The 17,109-nt window shown below is 38.9% G+C and overlaps 1 protein-coding gene across 7 annotated transcripts in view; it reads left to right on the forward strand.

Annotated features, from left to right (window-relative positions):
* LOC109403484 (echinoderm microtubule-associated protein-like CG42247) overlaps positions 1-12,636 on the forward strand; it is a 226,217-nt gene extending 213,581 nt beyond the window's left edge. For all 7 annotated transcript variants that reach the window (XM_062844208.1, XM_062844206.1, XM_062844207.1 and 4 more), the window contains one exon: positions 11,619-12,636. The gene's annotated coding sequence lies outside the window, so the exon portion shown is untranslated. The remainder of the gene's footprint in view (positions 1-11,618) is intronic.
* Positions 12,637-17,109: the final 4,473 nt, after the last annotated feature.

The raw sequence follows: 17,109 nt of genomic DNA on the forward strand, positions 1-17,109 counted from the left end.
TTCAAGAGGTTTTGGGGGCATTTCAAAATGATTATGATTTCAAAGGCGTTTCAAAGGGATAACGGAGGTTCCAGGGGTGAGGCACTTCAGGTTATGGTTGTATAAAGAGAGGGGGGGGGGTCAGGAGCACCCTTATATCAAAGCGGTTTCAGGGGCAATTCAAATAGATTACAAGGGCATTTCAATAGAATTTTGCAGATTTCAGGGGCGATTCAATGGATTTCAGTGGCGTTTCAACGATTTTCAAGGGTCGGACCCACGTAACGCACTTGAGACTTTTCAAGGCCCCCAAAAACGCTCAAAAACGTCTCTGAAACCCAACGAAAATGCTCGGAAGCTTCCTGAAATGCCTCCAAAATTCCTATTAAGGTTGAAGTATTCGTCATTGATATCATCGTAATCATTGAAATTCAAAAAGCAGTTTTCTCATTCAAAACACAAATGTTCGTAATGAAAATGTATTCACCGCGTTCCAGATGGAAAATGGAATGCAGTGAATACATTTTCATAACAAATATTTGTGTTGTGCACGAGAAAACTGCTTTCAAAATTTCAATGATGACGATAATATCAATGACGAATCCTTCAACCTTAACCCTCCTCGAACCCTCATGTAACGTACTTGAGACCCTCCGAAACGCCTGCCCTTAACCCTAATAGGATGTTAGGATCAGTATGACCCAGAGAGGCTAGCTGAACGTATATTGCTGCGTCTAGCCTAACAACCTAGGAAGTTTAACCTGAGACCCTCCGTTACGCCTATGAAATCCGACGAAAATCTTCTGAAACTCCTTCGAAAACCCTTCGGACCTCATGTAACGCGCCTGAGACCCTCCGAAACCACCGAAAACACACTTGCAGCACCTCTGAAATCTGACGAAAATCCTCTGAAACTCTCTGCAACACCTTCGAAAATCAATATCTCTACATCTTCACACTTCCGGTTCTGCATTGCGAAACTATCATTTCATACTGCCATTATCATGATTTGTGTTGAAGAGACTGCCACTGTCGCGAGTTGCTTACGCTTGTACAAGATAATTGCCGAGCTATTTGACATCATCTTCGACAGTGCCATAATCACCATGCTTGCCGTTTTGCAGGCATATGCAAGGGCGTAGCCAGAGGGGGGCAGGGGGGGGCCGTGGCCCCCCCCTGACCGAGCAAATATATTCTAACTTAACCGATAAACTTAGATGATCAGAACTGTTTTTGACTAGTAAAAATAAAATTCTCCTGCATCCTCGTATATTTTTTAATGTATGCAGGAATTCCATCGGAAATTCTTGGAGGAATATCTTCGAAAATTCCTGAGGGTTTTCCTTTGGAAATACCTGGAGGCATTCCTTTGGAAATTCCCGAAGGAATTCCATCCTAAATTCCTGGAGGAATCCCTTCGCAAATTCCTGGAAGATTTCCATAGGAAATTCCAGAAGGAATTCCTTCGGAAATTCATGAAGAAATTTCTTTCGGAAATTCCTGAAGGATTCCTTCGGAAATTGCTGGAGCAATTCCTTCGGAAATTCCTGGAGGAATTCCTTCGGAAATTGCTGGACGAATGTCATTGAAAATTCCTGGTGGAATTCCTTCGGAAAGTCCTGGAGGAATTTCTTCGGAAAGTCCTGGAGGAATTTCTTCGGAAAGTCGTGGACGTTTTTTTTCGGAAATAATTTTTGGATTTTTTTTGGAAATTTTTGCAAGAATCCCTTCGGAAATTCCTAGCGGAATTCCTGGAGGAATCCCTTCGGAAATTTCAGGAGGAATTCATTTGGAAATTCCTGGAGGAATTCTTTCAGAAATTTCGGGAGGAATTCCTTCGGAAATTGCTGGACGAATTCCTTTGGAGATTCCCGGAGGAATTCATTTGGAATTTCTTTCGGAAATTCCTGAAGGAATTCCATCGGAAATTGCTGGACGAGTTCCATTGGAAATTCCTGGAGGAATTCGTTCCAAAATTCTTGGAGGAATCCCTTCGCAAAATCCTGGAGGAATTCCTTCGGAAATTTCTGAATAAATTCCATCGGAAATTCCTGAAGGACTTCGTTCGGAAATTACTGGAGGAATTCCATCGAAAATTCTTTTGCGAGGTCCTTCGAAAAATCTTGGATGAATACTTTTGAAAATTTCTGGAGGAATTCTTTCAGAAATTCTGGGAGGAATTCCTTCGGAAATTGCTGGACGAATTCCTTTGGAGATTCCTGGAGGAATTCTTTCGGAAATTCCGGGAAGAATTGCTTCGGAAATTCCTGAAGCAATTCCTTCAAAAAATCCTGGAGGAATTCCTTAAAAAAATCCAGAAGAAATTCCTTTCAAAATTCTTGGAGGAATCCCTTCGCAAATTCCTGGAAGAATTCCTCCGGAAATTCTTGAAGGAATTCCTTCGAAAATTCCTGAAGGAATTCGTTCGGAAATTCCTGAAGGCATTCCTTCGGAAATTTCTGGAGGAATTCCTTCGGAAATTCCTTGGGGAGTTCCCTCGAAAAATCTTGGATTAATACCTCCCGAAATTTCTGGAGGAATTCTTTCAGAAATCTATAGAGAAATTCCTGAGAAAATCCTTGGATGAATTGCTTAGGACATTCCTGGAAAAAAATCATTCTAAACTTCTTAGAGGAATGCTTTTTATGATTCCTGGAGGAATTCCTTCGGAATTTACTGGACGAATTCCTTTGGAAATTCTAGGAGGAATTCCTTCGGAAATTGCTGGAATAATTTCTTCGGAAATGACTGGAAGAATTCCTTCGGAAATTCCTGGAGAATTTTTTTTCGGAAAGTCTTTTTGGATTTTATTTTTGGAAATTCCAAGAGGAATTCCCTCGAAAATTCATGGAGGAATTCCTTTACAAATTCCGTTAGGAATTCCTTCAAAAATTCCTGGAGGAATTCTTTTGGAAATTCCGGGAGGCATTTCTTCGGAAATTGGCGGACGAATTCGTTTAAAGATTCATGGAGGAATTCCTTTGGAATTTCCTGCAGGATTTTTTTCGGAAATTCTTAGGGAAATTTCTTCGGAAATTCCTGGAAAAATCCCTCCGGGATCTCTCGGATGCATTCCTTTTTAAATTCGTGGAGCAATTATTTCGGAAATTCCTTGAGGAATTCCTTCGGATATTCTTGGAGGATTTTCTTTTTAATTCCCGGAGAAATTCCATTGGAAATTCCTACAGGAATTCCTTTGGAAATTCCTTCGGAAATTCCTGCAAAAACTCTTTTGGAAATTCCTGATGGATTTTTTTTTGGAAATTCCAGGAAGAATTCCTTCAGAAATTCCAGGAAATTCCTGTCGGAAATTCCCGGAGAAATTCCTTTGGAAATTTCCAAAAGAATTTCTCTATGAGTTTCCGATGTAATTCCACCAGGAATTTTGCGAAGGAATTCCTTCAGGATTTTCCGAAAGAATTCCTCCATGTATTTCCGAGAGAATTTCTCCAGGAATTTCCATGGCAATTCCTCCAGGAATTTCCGAGGGAAATCCTCCAGGAACTTCCGAGGGAAATTCCTTCAGGAAATTTCGGAAAAATTCCTCCAAAAATTTCTGGAGGAATTACTCTAGGAATTTCCGGAGGAATTCCTCCAGGAATTTCCGAAGGAATTCTTCCAGGAATTTTCAAGGGAATTCCTCTTGGAATTTTCAAAGGATTTCCTCCTGGAATTTCCGAAAGAATTCCTCTATGAATGTCCGAAGAAATCCTTCCATGAATTTTCGAAGGAATTTCTAAAGGATTTTCCGTAGGAATGCCTCCATGAATTTCCGAAGGAATTCCTCCAGAAATTTTCCGACGGAATTCTTCTACGAATTTCTGGAGAAATTCCTCGAGGAATTTCCGAAGGAATTCCTCCAAGAATTTCCGAAGAAATTCTTCTGGGAATTTTCAAAGGAATTCCACTTGGAATTTTTAAAGGATGCCCTCCTGGAATTTCCGGAGGAATTCCTCCATGAATGTCCGAAGGAATTCCTCCATGAATTTCCGAATGAATTCCTACAGGAATTTTGCGAAGGAATTTCTAAAGAATTTTCCGTAGGAATTCCTACATGAATTTCCAAAGGAATTCCTCCAGAAATTTTCCGACGGAATCCCTCCACGAATTTCCGAAGAAATTCCTCGAGGAATTTCCGGAGGAATTCCTCCAGGAAATACCGAAGGAATTCCTCCATGAATTTTTCGAAAGAATTCATTCACGAATTTCTGAAAAATTCCTCCACGAAATTTTTAAGGAATTCCTCCTGAAATTTCCTGAGAAATTCCTCCATGAATTTCCGAATGATTTTTTTAAGAAATTTCTGGAGGAAATCCTCCAGGAATTTCCGAAGGAGATCCTCCAGGAATTTTCAAAGAAAATCCTTCTGCAATTTCCGATGGAATACCTCCTGGAATTTCCGAAGGAATTCCTTCATAAATTTCCGAAGGAATTCCTTCAGGAATTTCCGAATGCAAACTTCCAGCAATTTCCGAAGGAATTCCCCCTGGAATTTCCGAGGGAATTCCTGCAGTAATTTCCGGTGGAATTCCTCCAGGGATTTTCAAAGGAATTTCACCTGGAATTTTAAACGATTTCCTGCCGGAATTTCCGAAGGAATTCTTTCATGAATGTCCGAAGGAATTCCACCAGGAATTTCCGAAAGAATTTCTCCAGGAAATCCTTCACGAATTTCCGAAGGAGTTCCTCCATAAATTTCAGAAGGAATTCCTCCAGGACTTTTGCGAAGGAATCTCTCAAGGATTTTCTGAAGGAATACCTCCATGAATTTCCGAAGAAATTCCTCCAGAAATTTCAGGAAGGATTTCTCCAGGTATTTCCGAAGGAATTACTCCAGGAATTTCCGAAGAAATTCCTCCAGGAATTCCCGAAGGAAATCCTCCACGAATTCTCGAAGGAATTCCTCCAAGAATTTCCGAGGGAATTCCTCCAGGATTTTCCCGAAGAAATTCCTCCAGGAATTTTCAAAGGAATTTCTCCTGGAATTTTCAAAGGATTTTCTCCTGAACTTCCGAAGGAATTCCTCTACGAATTTCCAAAGAAATCCCTCCCGGAATTGCCAAAGAAATTTCTTATGGATTTGCCTTGAAATACCTCCAAAAATTTCCGAATGAATTCCTCCAAAAAATTTTGACGGTTGTCCTCAAAAAATTTCCTTAGGATTTTCTCACATAATTCCCAAACGTGTTTCTGAAGGAATGTTTGAACAAGTTAATCAAGTTTTCGTAGGAGTTCCGCAATACATTTTTGAAGGAATTTCTTGAGGAATTTCCGAAGAAACTTCTGAAGGATCTTTCGCTGGAATTCCTTGAGAAATTTCGTAAAGATTTATAAAAAAAAAAACCGAAAAAAATCCTAAACGAACTTATCAAACAATTTCTCACGAAATTTCCGAAGGTGTTCGATAAGACATTTCAGACATATGCCAAAAAAAAACTCCAAACGAACTCCTTTAACAATTTCCGAATTTTCCTTATCAAGGCATTTTTAAAGGAATTCTTCAAAGAATTACCGAATGAGTTCCCCTAGGAAATAAAAAATCACAAAAAGCGTTTCTTCAGGAATTTCCGAAATATTTTTTCAAGGAAGTTTTGAAAGATTTTTAAAGAAATTCCTTATGGCATTTCAGAAGGGATATCTCATGAGACTTTAAGTGGATTTTTTTTTTCAATATTTTCGAAAGAATTGCTTCAGGAATTTGGGAAGGAATTCTCACAGAAATTTTCGGATGAATTCCTCCAAGAATTTTTGAAGGTATTCCTCAAGGAAGTTTCGGAAGAATTCCTCACGAAAACTCCGAAGGAGTTCCTCAAGGAATATTCTAAATATATTTCAAAGAAATTCCTCAAGGAATTCCCGAAGAATCTTCTAAAGGAAATCGTAGAAGAACTTTCGAAGGAATGTCTTACGGAATTTCTCAAGGAGCTTTAGAAATGAAGGAATTCCTCAAGAAATTTCTGAAGAATTTGTCAAGGAATTTCCGGTGGAATTCCTCATGGATTTTCGAAATAAATTCCTAAAATTATTTTTTAATTGATTCTTTTAAAAATTTCCGAATGCATTCCTCTAGCAACTTCCAAAGATATTCCTCCAGGAATTTCCGGAAGAATTCCTTTAGAAATTTTCAAAGATTTTTTTCCGGTAATTCCGAAGGAATTCATGAAAGGATTTTTCGAAGAAATTTCTCCAACAATTTCTTAGGGTATTCCTCAAGGAAAGGAATCTAGTTTGATTGGAATTTTTGATAGAATTTACGGAGAAATTCTTAAACTATTTTCTGAAGCTTACCAAACGGATTTCAGGTGGAATTAAGAATGATATTTGTAAAGAATTACTGGGGAAATTCTCAAAAGAATGCATGGTGAAATTCGTAATAAAACTTCTGGAGGAATTATTGAAAAAATTTCTGAAGGTATTCCCAACGGAATTACTGCAAGTTTTCCGAAGGTTATTTCTGCTGGAATATCTACATTAAAATAACCTGGAAAAATATTAAAGAAATTTCTGGAGAAACTGCTGGATAAATTTTAATTCATGATGGCATTTGTTAAGAAATTCCTGAAGCAATATCTTGAGGAATTCCTCAGGATAAAAATAATATATGATTCTTCCATTGAACCATTCCTGTTAATCACCCATATTTCATACTTCACTTTAATTTTTTTAAATGATGAAGTATTTGAACTTCTTGTTACTGAAAAGTGATTTTCAGTGTAAGGGTGCTCGCCCCCCCCTGGCCGAAAAGCTGGCTACGCCCTTGGGCATATGCCACAAATGTACCGAATTTCAGCTTGTCAACGATCATGACCTGGGGGATAGACCCCTGAGGTATTCCCGCAGTGATGTTGTAGCTCCTTTCTCCTTTCTCAGTGTCATAGATTAGCACCCTTTTTCTGGACGAAGCACTCCATCTCCGGCATAGACTATCTGGGACTCCTAGGTGGTGTTGAACGCATTCTTCACGTCCTACGTGTCAAATGTGCCATAGGGGTTCTGAGGCTGCTGACGACGCGCCCATCATTTTTGCCATGACTACTCTGTAGGCATCACTCCGAGGAGTCGTGTTGGCTGTCTTGTAGAGATTTTCGAAGCACTTTGCATGTGTCGACCATCCAGTCCGAGCTAGGGTTTAGACCTGGGCTCCAGAAGGTCACATTAATGATGGACTCGGCACCGTTCCTATTGTAAGTTTTTTTTTTCGGCTAAACTCGCGACAACCACGTTCAGTGTAGCCATAGCTTCGAGTAGAGCCAGCCTCTTGCGTTAATCCATGTGGCACGTTGATCGCGCGATCGGCGTTGGAGTGTCCGCCGATGACCACAGTACTCAATTCTGTTAGCGCATCCAGCATTGCTGAGAACTGATCTATCGGCCACCTGGGTGGGGCATAACATCTACATTAATACACCCCATTGATCTTTGCTATTGCGAAGCCTTTGTGCGGCCTGGAAATTATTTCCTGGATCGGGAAACGACCGGTTGCACAGATCGAGCTTGGCCTTATCCTCTACCCAGTTCCCTTTATCGGGAAGGATGCGGTTCAGGTACGATAGTAGGGTAAGGCGCCGTCCACAAATTACGTAACGCTCTAGGGGGAGGGGTGGAGTATGGCCAAGCGTTACGCTCCATACAAAAAAATTAAGATTTTCATACAAAAAAGCGTTACGGAGGGGGGAGGGGGGGTCTAAAAATGTCGATTTCAGCGTTGCGTAATAAATGGATGCTGCCTAATGTCTGCACTAGACATCTAAACTGACTGCAACAGCAATTTGTGTGCGGCTTAACAGTGTGTCAGGTTATTTAGCTGTGTAACCTGCATTACAGCGCCCGCTCGCTCGTTGCAAATCCGTTAATTGCAACGCTTTTTCGTTGCAAGTCCGCTAATTGCAATATTTGACACGTGTTTACAATTAAAAAGCGATCAAACACGCTAAAACCACTCAGCACCTAGAATGTGTAAGCCCTACTCATAAGTGCATAATTTCCAGACCACACAAAAATGTGCACACAGGAGTTGATTTTGTGAATGTGCAAGGGTTACACATTTTTGGTGTAGTCTGGAATTTATGCACTTTAGTGCTGAGCGGCGTTAGCGTGAATGTCAAGCTTGTGCTGTCAGTCATGCTGGCAGTGCATTTCGATGCACTTTAGTGTCAAAGTGACGATGCAATTAGCGAATGGCATTCGCTCGTTGCAATGTAAACATTTTGCAACGAGCGAACGGGCGCTGTATCGTATATTGATTCGACCTCCTTGTGTACCTGGATATTAAGGTCAGCTCGTCGTGTGACCCTTATTCGCCATGCAAATCAGGCATGTTATTGTTATTGTTTATTTTAACTTGAAATTTAGAAAGAGGGAAAAACTAACACAGAAAAACTTGTAGTTAGAAGACACAGATTGTTGCTAATTGATAAATTGAGAGATGAATTTTTGAAAAAATCGCGTTCTGGTGGGATTCGAACCCACGACCCCGTATTCGCTAGACCGGTGTTTTAACCAACTAAGCCACAGAACAGGTAATAATTCTGCGGAATAGAAAGCCAAACTGAACCCGTTCTGTGGCTTAGTTGGCTAAAGCACCGGTCTAGCGAATACGGGGTCGTGGGTCCGAATCCCACCAGAACGCGATTTTTTTTTCAAAAATTCATCTCTCAATTTGTCAATTAGCAACAATCTGTGTCTTCTAACTACAAGTTTTTTCTGTATGTTTATGACATACCAGCTAATCTGGTAAATGCCAATAAGGGCAACATATATCAGGGAAAACCCCTTTGATTGATTTCGACATTTCAAAAACGAAATCTTTCTCAAAGAGGCACAAAACCTCTTTTTCTTTTCAAATAACATTATAAAAATAACTTAAAACTAAAGGCTCACACGGCAGTGAACCATAACGGAGCCGCTATCTTGAAAGAGGACAGCATGCCAAATCGTAAAACGAGTCTCCGGAAATCCAGAAATCCTGATGGGGGAGGGGGAGGGGTCAAGGAGTCATCTGAAACGAATCTTCAAGGCTGATAATAAAGAATACCAAAAAAAGGGGAACAGTATCAAACAAAATAGGCAATCTCATTTAGAAATTTGAACAAAAGTTTCAATAAATGTTCATTTTTTAAGCCCAAAATATCCCGTATAGATACAGGAATTGGAAAACCTGCTGCAATTAGGCTATCAAATAATATATTCCTCGGTGCAATAAACCGAGAACAATTAATTATAATGTGATCAATGTCTGCATACGATAAGTCACATTCGCATAAGTTTGAATCTACAATGTTGATACGATACAAATGACTATTACAAATATAATGATTGGATATCAATCTCGAAAAAGCACAAATGAAATTTCTACTCCCCAAATGAAAATGATTCACCTTGGGACATATTGAATGACACCATCGCCCTTTATCACTAGAATTCCAATTGATTTGCCAAGCATTTAGAGAATAATTTCTCAGATTGGGAAAAAAAACCAGGCATGTTGATGCCGAGTGGAACTCCTTGGTGATATGGCCCTCAATTCCGCACTTCCTTTAGAGTTTGCTCTTGTCGGAGCCTTTACACGCCCACGACTTGTGTCTTTGCTCGAAGTACAGCCTAATCTGATCTTGCCAACTGCAGTCACCTTGTTCACCTCCAGGGTATAAAAATCGGATCACGCCGAAAAACAAACGCTTTATCCTAAGCGGTGCATGTTGGTTACAAAGGTGCTGCGCAACAAACGCATGTCAACCCGGATAAAAACTAACCATAGGGTGTTTGGTGAAAACCATTCCTGCACCATACAGTGTACCAGCTACAATAATGTATATTGTAAGGAAATGGTTCGCTAAAAGCTTCGCACATTGTATCTACTATACATTTACAATCTATTTTTATGTAACAATTTATTATACTGTTTTTCTTACGTTTGAACCATTCACTTTTCCGAAACATTATATTTCCGTGCATTTTTAATTATTTATTCAGTTTTAGATTTTTTTCGTGCTTTGTTTTGTTGATGTTTGTGACTTTTTTGATGCAAAGGAAAGGAAAGAAAAAAAGTGACTAAGTTGAAACATCAATTTAAAGTCAATAGATCCAAGAGATATGGCGGGCTAGGTATGTAGAGTGCGATGAGAGGAATACGATTGACAAACTTTATCTTTGACGTAGAGCCATCTTTAACATATGGACTGGACTGAATACTGAAAGAAATTCTAATATAGGTTCGTCTGTGGGTTCGCTGTTTAACCTAACTTATACTTAAATCGATCTTGACAGTTTTCTCGTGAGTTGTTATGCCTCAATATTGCAATAACGGTTAACCACGCTGTAATGATACGTATGTACCTCGTCACCCACTTCATGCAACTACATTAGTGGTCTAATAATACTTAGCGCGCTCGGCATAGTTCCATCATGCCGCTCAAAGTGTTGCCACAAATAATGCTTAGTTTGCGAAACCCAGTTATCTAGCTGGTGGGGCATGGGAGCCTAAGCTTCAACTGTTAATGCAATCAGAGACTACTCAGTCTCCAGTTAGCGTAGTGGTTAAGGCTTTGGATCGCCAATCCGGAGACGGCGGGTTCGATTCCCGTTCCGGTAGGGAAAATTTTCTCGACTCCCTGGGAATAGAGTATCATTGTACTTCCCTAACAATATACAAATTCATGCAATGGCAGGCAAAGAAAGCCCTTCAATTAATAACTGTGGAAGTGCTCAAAGAACACTAAGTTGAAACGAGGCAGGCCAAGGCCAAGTGCGGACGTCGAGCCATAAAGAAGAAGAAGAAGTGTAGGCAATTAAAGCTGCTAACAGTATTACCAGAGATTTTCTCTTCCCTGTTTTATGAAACGATGCGCTTAAGAAAAGTTGTGGGATTTCTTTTTTGTTCAAAACTCAGTTAACCAATCATCTCCATTCGTGCTGTCGAAATTGGTTGAATGCATGTTTCCAATTTAAACATCTTTATTTTTTGTCAGTTTTTGCAAGAAAAATACCATTTCGTATAAAAACAAGCCCAAATTTATCCTTGCAAAAATTGTCCTAGAGTTAAATTTATACTACACCTAACACAATTGTAACATAAAAATATCGGCATGTTTATTCAAATATATCTGATTTAGCTGTACTGCGAAATACTCTCCACATTTGCACTAGATCAAATTCAGACTCGAATATTGTGTAGTTGAAACAATGGACATACCCACATCGACAAATTGGCTGTTGGATATTGTATTATTTATAATTTCCCTAGGACATGGTGACAAAAGGCAGCGGCAGCAGCAGCTGAGCAGAAACGTCAACCGTCTTCATTTTCCAGAAACTATTCCTCCTCATTTCTACCAACTGATGCATTCAACCATATACCTTATCATATGAAGAGCACATTTTTCATTATTCCACACCGATCAAAATTTCGCTTCACCATTTTGCTTATTTCTCATTCCGATTTCACTTAGTGTAATTTTTGACAACTGAGAAAAAAAAAACATGGCGGACGCGATTGCCTTCACACGTGTCAACTACGGACCGTTGATTGAACCGTTGAATGCGATCGAGTACCGCAGAAATCGGAATTCTACCGAGCACTGATTCCATTCCGTATTGTTTCGGAACTCTCTGTCCGACGGTGGCCGTGGTTTCATTTACAGGAGGAGCTGGACCAGTCAGCCGATGGTACCGAGGAGGATGAGCTGGAACACGAAGGAGACGACGAGAGGGATAACGACGACTCGGATGGGGGTGGAGGTGGCGTGACGGCAATTGGGGAAGGTCTGTACGAGCGACCTCGCCGGTTGCGGTCCCGTTCGTCACGGCGTGCACCGCCCAGTGTACGTGCCGTAACCGCAGTGGAACCATTTCCGGCTTCGCCACTGGAGGATGAGGAGCGCACCGTCGAGTATGCCGTCCTTCTACCGGATTCGTTCGCTGTTCTGGATTCATCTTTCTGAGATTTTGTGTTTGTAAATGGTTAGAACAGTAGGTAGCGTATGGTGGGAGCTGTCCGCGGGTTGACCGCCGTGTGAAGTTATGGGCCCATAACTTAAACGGGGATCAGCGCGCCGGTTCCTGGTGGTTTTATAGGGTCACAATCTTCCTGAAAATCTTAATTTTCTAGTGTGTAGCTATTGCCATAGGGATAGAAGAAAAGTTGTACGAACAGATTCACTAATTGTAAAGCATTTTTCTAAAACAAAAGTCACATAAACACAAACCTCACCGAGGTCACTCATTCACTTTTGGAGCACCACAACTCTACAAGTAAGCCATGCACACACTCTATCCACAAATGTTTATAGTAGGCCGTGAAATACTTGGAAACTTTTGACGAACAAGACGAAGGCTACTTGGATGCCTTCCGGATGGATTTTCTAAACATGTTCAGCTACAATCATCGTCTGTCAATTGAATATTGTTGTAACAACAAAAGAACGGACAGTGTTAAATCTTGAAACAACGATATCATGTGTTACCAAACCCTAGAAAAGTGTTATTCTTTTTATTTAGTTACAAAATTACAACCATTTATAGAGTCACCTCTTTGCGCGCAGTTTTAAAGAAGAGTGTTCTCTTGTTAAATCGAGTTTCAAACATGAATTTAACAGAAAAAGTACCTTTGGGAGTTTAAAATGTCAAAACAAACATCAGTCCTCTGAATTTATACATCCTTGGTAAAACTGTAGTCTTTTATGTTTATTAGACGTTGGAAAAAAATCAAACAATCAATCCTATTGAATCGGAATGATGTTTTTTATCAGTGTATTCGTAATCATGTTCGGTTTCCGGTAGGGATCAAGTCATTTGACATCTGTTGTGTGAACGTCAATCTGTCAAACCAACTGTCATTCGATAAAGGTCAATTTGTTTAATTCCTACCTGCACTCGATCTTGAATATGATTTAGTTTTAAAACCAAACTTTTAATCCCACAAACCCTGAATGTACTTTTTCCTGTAAAATTAGACCATTTTTAGTTGTTGTGCGCTGGAACGCACTCCCCTTCAACCATCCTCCATCACTTTTCTCTCAAATGACACCAAACTCGACAAATTCACTGAACAAAATATACCAATACCAAGCAATAGAACCAATCTCTCGATTATTGATAACAGAAACAGCAAATCGAGAGTCAAATTCAGCAAGTTTTAAAATTTGGAACCTAGATTTGTACGGAATTAGCCTCAAAATTCCTCACATTTTATAGATAATACATCCTTACATTGTCAACTGAGAAGAATACTGCCAATAGTCGTAAGTACACTCACACAAAAACACTAACCAAAACCAAATAAGGAAGAAAGCAAACATTTTGTAACCGTTAATGATCGATCAGAAGAAGAAAAACGCAAAAGTCCCTCACACCCCTGTTGAATTCCAATTGATTGTTTCTCGTAGAATAGGATTAGGGTCTAAGATTTTGGGAGAACAGTGAGAAACTGCGAGCAGTGAGAAGCGTATTTTTGGACAAAGTGGTTGTGAAGCTAGGAAGAATGTGCGAGATAATGAATAAAGAATTAAAGAAAATACTTGACGTAACTAAAACTATCAACAGATTAGTCTATCAACATTACTTGAAACTATCCAACGATGAGTATCGGATATCAGTTCCAAAACCAATAGTTTACCATTTATCTTAATCCAGTTTTTAGAACCTTTGTACAAAGAAAGCAAACCAAAGTTTTACCTGTTTCGGTTAAGGGTAGGATAAATTGATATGTTGAATTTTTGTTTCCATAAAGTTACAATTCGTTAGAGTTAGGTGCCATTGAATTGAATCGTTTAAGTAACCAAAGAAAACATCTTAGCGAGATTGATCAAACTGTGAACCGAAATTTGAAATCTAACCTTTAAAAAACTACGTAAGATTACCCAAACAAGACAAGTTTTCAAGCGATAAATGTATTCACGATTCAGACAACAACAAAAAAGTACATCGACCAAAGGATCATTTAACGAAATGTTTCAGAGCAACTGCGACACGTTAGTTGTTTCTTCCAACTTCGTAAAACGGTCCGCGCCTTAATAGAACAGCCTTACCAAAGAAAACGATAAGAAAAAAAAAACGAATATTGACGAAAAGAAGTGTCCCGTTGTTAATACTACTGTCAACACCCTTAACACATGATGAAAATGTTTGAAAACCACTCACATACAGAATAATGTTGTATGTTGTTACAGCGAGAAGCTGTACTAGCTGGCTACAGTAAACAAACAAAACAACATAGCATAGCCAGAAAGAAATAAACCTTAACATATATTGAAATATTTGGAGCAATTTAATGTGAGTTGTGTGTTATTTCGATTGGAACTCACGGTGCTCCATTTACCGTTATTATAAAATAAAATATACCATCAAAACCTGAAACGCCATTCTCTTTATTTATCTATCCTACACCTCTGGACACATTTTTAAAATCATCGTTGGGCGAAATTTTGAGTTACGCCCTTTTAAAGGGCCTAACCTCTAAAAAATCGAGTTTTCTATAGAATAACACCACATTTAATAACAGAATCATGAATTAAAGGCATCAATAACAGAAGTTATCATGAACAACATTGAAATTTGGTAGTATGCATCCATATGAATATCGGTGGAGTGCATTTTGTATCAAAATTTGTCATTACGTCAATATACGGTAGAAGTTCTTAGGGCCTATAGAAAACAAACATTACATTGGTGTAACAAATTCAATTAAAAGTATATTGTATTGTGATTCCACATGTCAATAGAAGTTCATATTACTGTCAGTCATAGCGATAGTATACACATGCATATCAGCACCAACATTTCAAAAGGACGTAACTGATTTTTAAAACAATATCTTCTCCCATAGCTGTAGATCGTATCTCACTTTCTCAGGACACCAACAACCACTATCGGAAAGAATTGCATTTCCTCCGTCCAGTAGTGGTTGTACATTGCAACGGAGAGATAAAGGTTTGGTTTCGGCAAGCAGTTTCGCCATTTTGAAATGTAAGCACCGATATATGACTCTCTATACAGAAAATCTGCTTTAAAAACAAAAGTCAAATATGAGCAACCACAAACGAAACAAAAAGAAATATGTCTGTGTGCCGAACGGCTTAAGGTAAAAGTATAGAAAACCAAAACATTGAAAGGCCAAAACAAAAAGTTGAATCAGGCTTCAAATAATCACACATAAAATGCTGCAAGAAAATTCTTTCTTTTTTTTAATATAAGACCTTTTGTCCCTACTAACTTTATTTTTTTCGACCTACTATACATTACAAGAAAAATTAGCGCGGAAAGTTATGCAAAAACGTAAATAAATATGCGTGGATACATTTAATCGTTTCAGTGTCTTCTGCGCGGTCAATCAATAGCAATTTTCCGCATTTATTGTAGAAGACACGGACTCGATATGATGTACTGGCGACGATCTATTAGCGATTTTGAACATTTTTGTGCGATAATCTACGGCGAAACGCGCAATATTGTCTTCGATTTTTTTGCATTTCTATATTTTGTCCTCTCAGCCTCAACATTTCAAGAACGCGTAACTACTTTCCAAAAAAAACACCTTTTTTCAAAGCTGTGGCGTGGCACTTCTAGACAAAAAGAATGCTCCTCTTTCGATGGCTTACATAAGCCGGGTGACATGCAATCTACATCCATAGAAGAAGGAGCCGTATCATCAACTAGTTACGCCCTTCTGAAATGCTGAAGCTGAAAAGATAAATCGTACAAATCTAGAGCAACATTTGAAAAGGGCATACAAGCATTGGTAAAAAATGACTTCACACGTCGCTCCTGAGCCCCCATCAACTTATTCACACAAACTAAGACAGTTTTCAGATAGAGCAAACATCGGTCTTTCGGATAACGGTGTTCATTTGCGTGGGTGGGCTGCTGTAAGGCCCTCGAAGCGATTCCGAAAAAAGGTACAAATCCTGTTGGGCCCTTCTCAAATGTTGCTCCAGGAATGAAATAAAAAATGAAATACAATAGCTCGAAGAAAAGTTAAATTAGTAGGGACAAAAGGTCTTACCTACATATTTCAAAAGAAGAAAGAATTTTCACCCAGAATATTATGTTTGATTATTTGTTGCCTGTTCCGAATTTTTGTCTTTTGGCCTTTCGATGTTTTGAAATTCTATTCTTATAACTTAAGATATGTGGCACATAGACATATTTCTTTTTGTCTAACTTGTGGTTGCTCATATTAAATATTCTTGACAAATTTTGACTATTGTGTTTAAGGCAGATTTGCTGTATAGAGAATATACGCTTGGTGCTAACATTTCGAAATGGCGAAACTGCTTGCCGAAACCAAACCGTTATCTCTCCGATGCAATGTACAACCACTACTGGACGGAGGCAATGTAATTCTTTCCGATAGTGGTTGTTGGTGTCCTGGGAAAGATGAGATTCGATCTGCTATGGGAGAAGATATTGTGTTGAAGATCAGTTACGTCCTTTTGAAATGTTGCTGCTGAGCATGCAAATACTATCGCCTTGACGGAGAGTAATATGAACATCTATTGACATATAGAATCACAATACAATATACTTGTATTTGAATTTGTTACACCAATGTAATGTTTGTTTTCTATAGGCCCTAAGAACTTCTACCGTATACATATTGACGTAATGACAAATTTTGATACAAAATGCACTCCACCGATATTCATATGGATGCATACTACCAAATTTCAATGTTGTTCATGATAATTTCTGTTATTGATGCCTTTAATTCATGATTCTGTTATTAAATGTGGTGTTATTCTATAGAAAACTCGATTTTTTAGAGGTTAGGCCCTTTAAAAGGGCGTAACTCAAAATTTCGCCCAACGATGATTTTAAAAAATTGTCCAGAGGTGTAGGATAGATAAATAAAGAGAATGGCGTTTCAGGTTTTGATGGTATATTTTATTTTATAATAACGGTAAATGGAGCACCGTGAACTATTACCAGATATCATCATCCCCGACCTCAACTAAAAATCACTATTATAAAAAGCACCATTATGACGGATTTATACAGCATAATGCTGTATAACATTTGAACTTGATGTTTAGTAACCTGCGACTGACCCTGGCAACGCGACGACCATAGATACCTAAGTTGTTGATTTGTGCACGTGTTTTTCTCAAGGCCTTCTATAAGTTATGGGCCCAGATC

The sequence above is a fragment of the Aedes albopictus genome, chromosome 1 (genome assembly GCF_035046485.1).
Source record: "Aedes albopictus strain Foshan chromosome 1, AalbF5, whole genome shotgun sequence".
In the NCBI taxonomy this organism is placed as follows: Eukaryota; Metazoa; Arthropoda; class Insecta; order Diptera; family Culicidae; genus Aedes; species Aedes albopictus.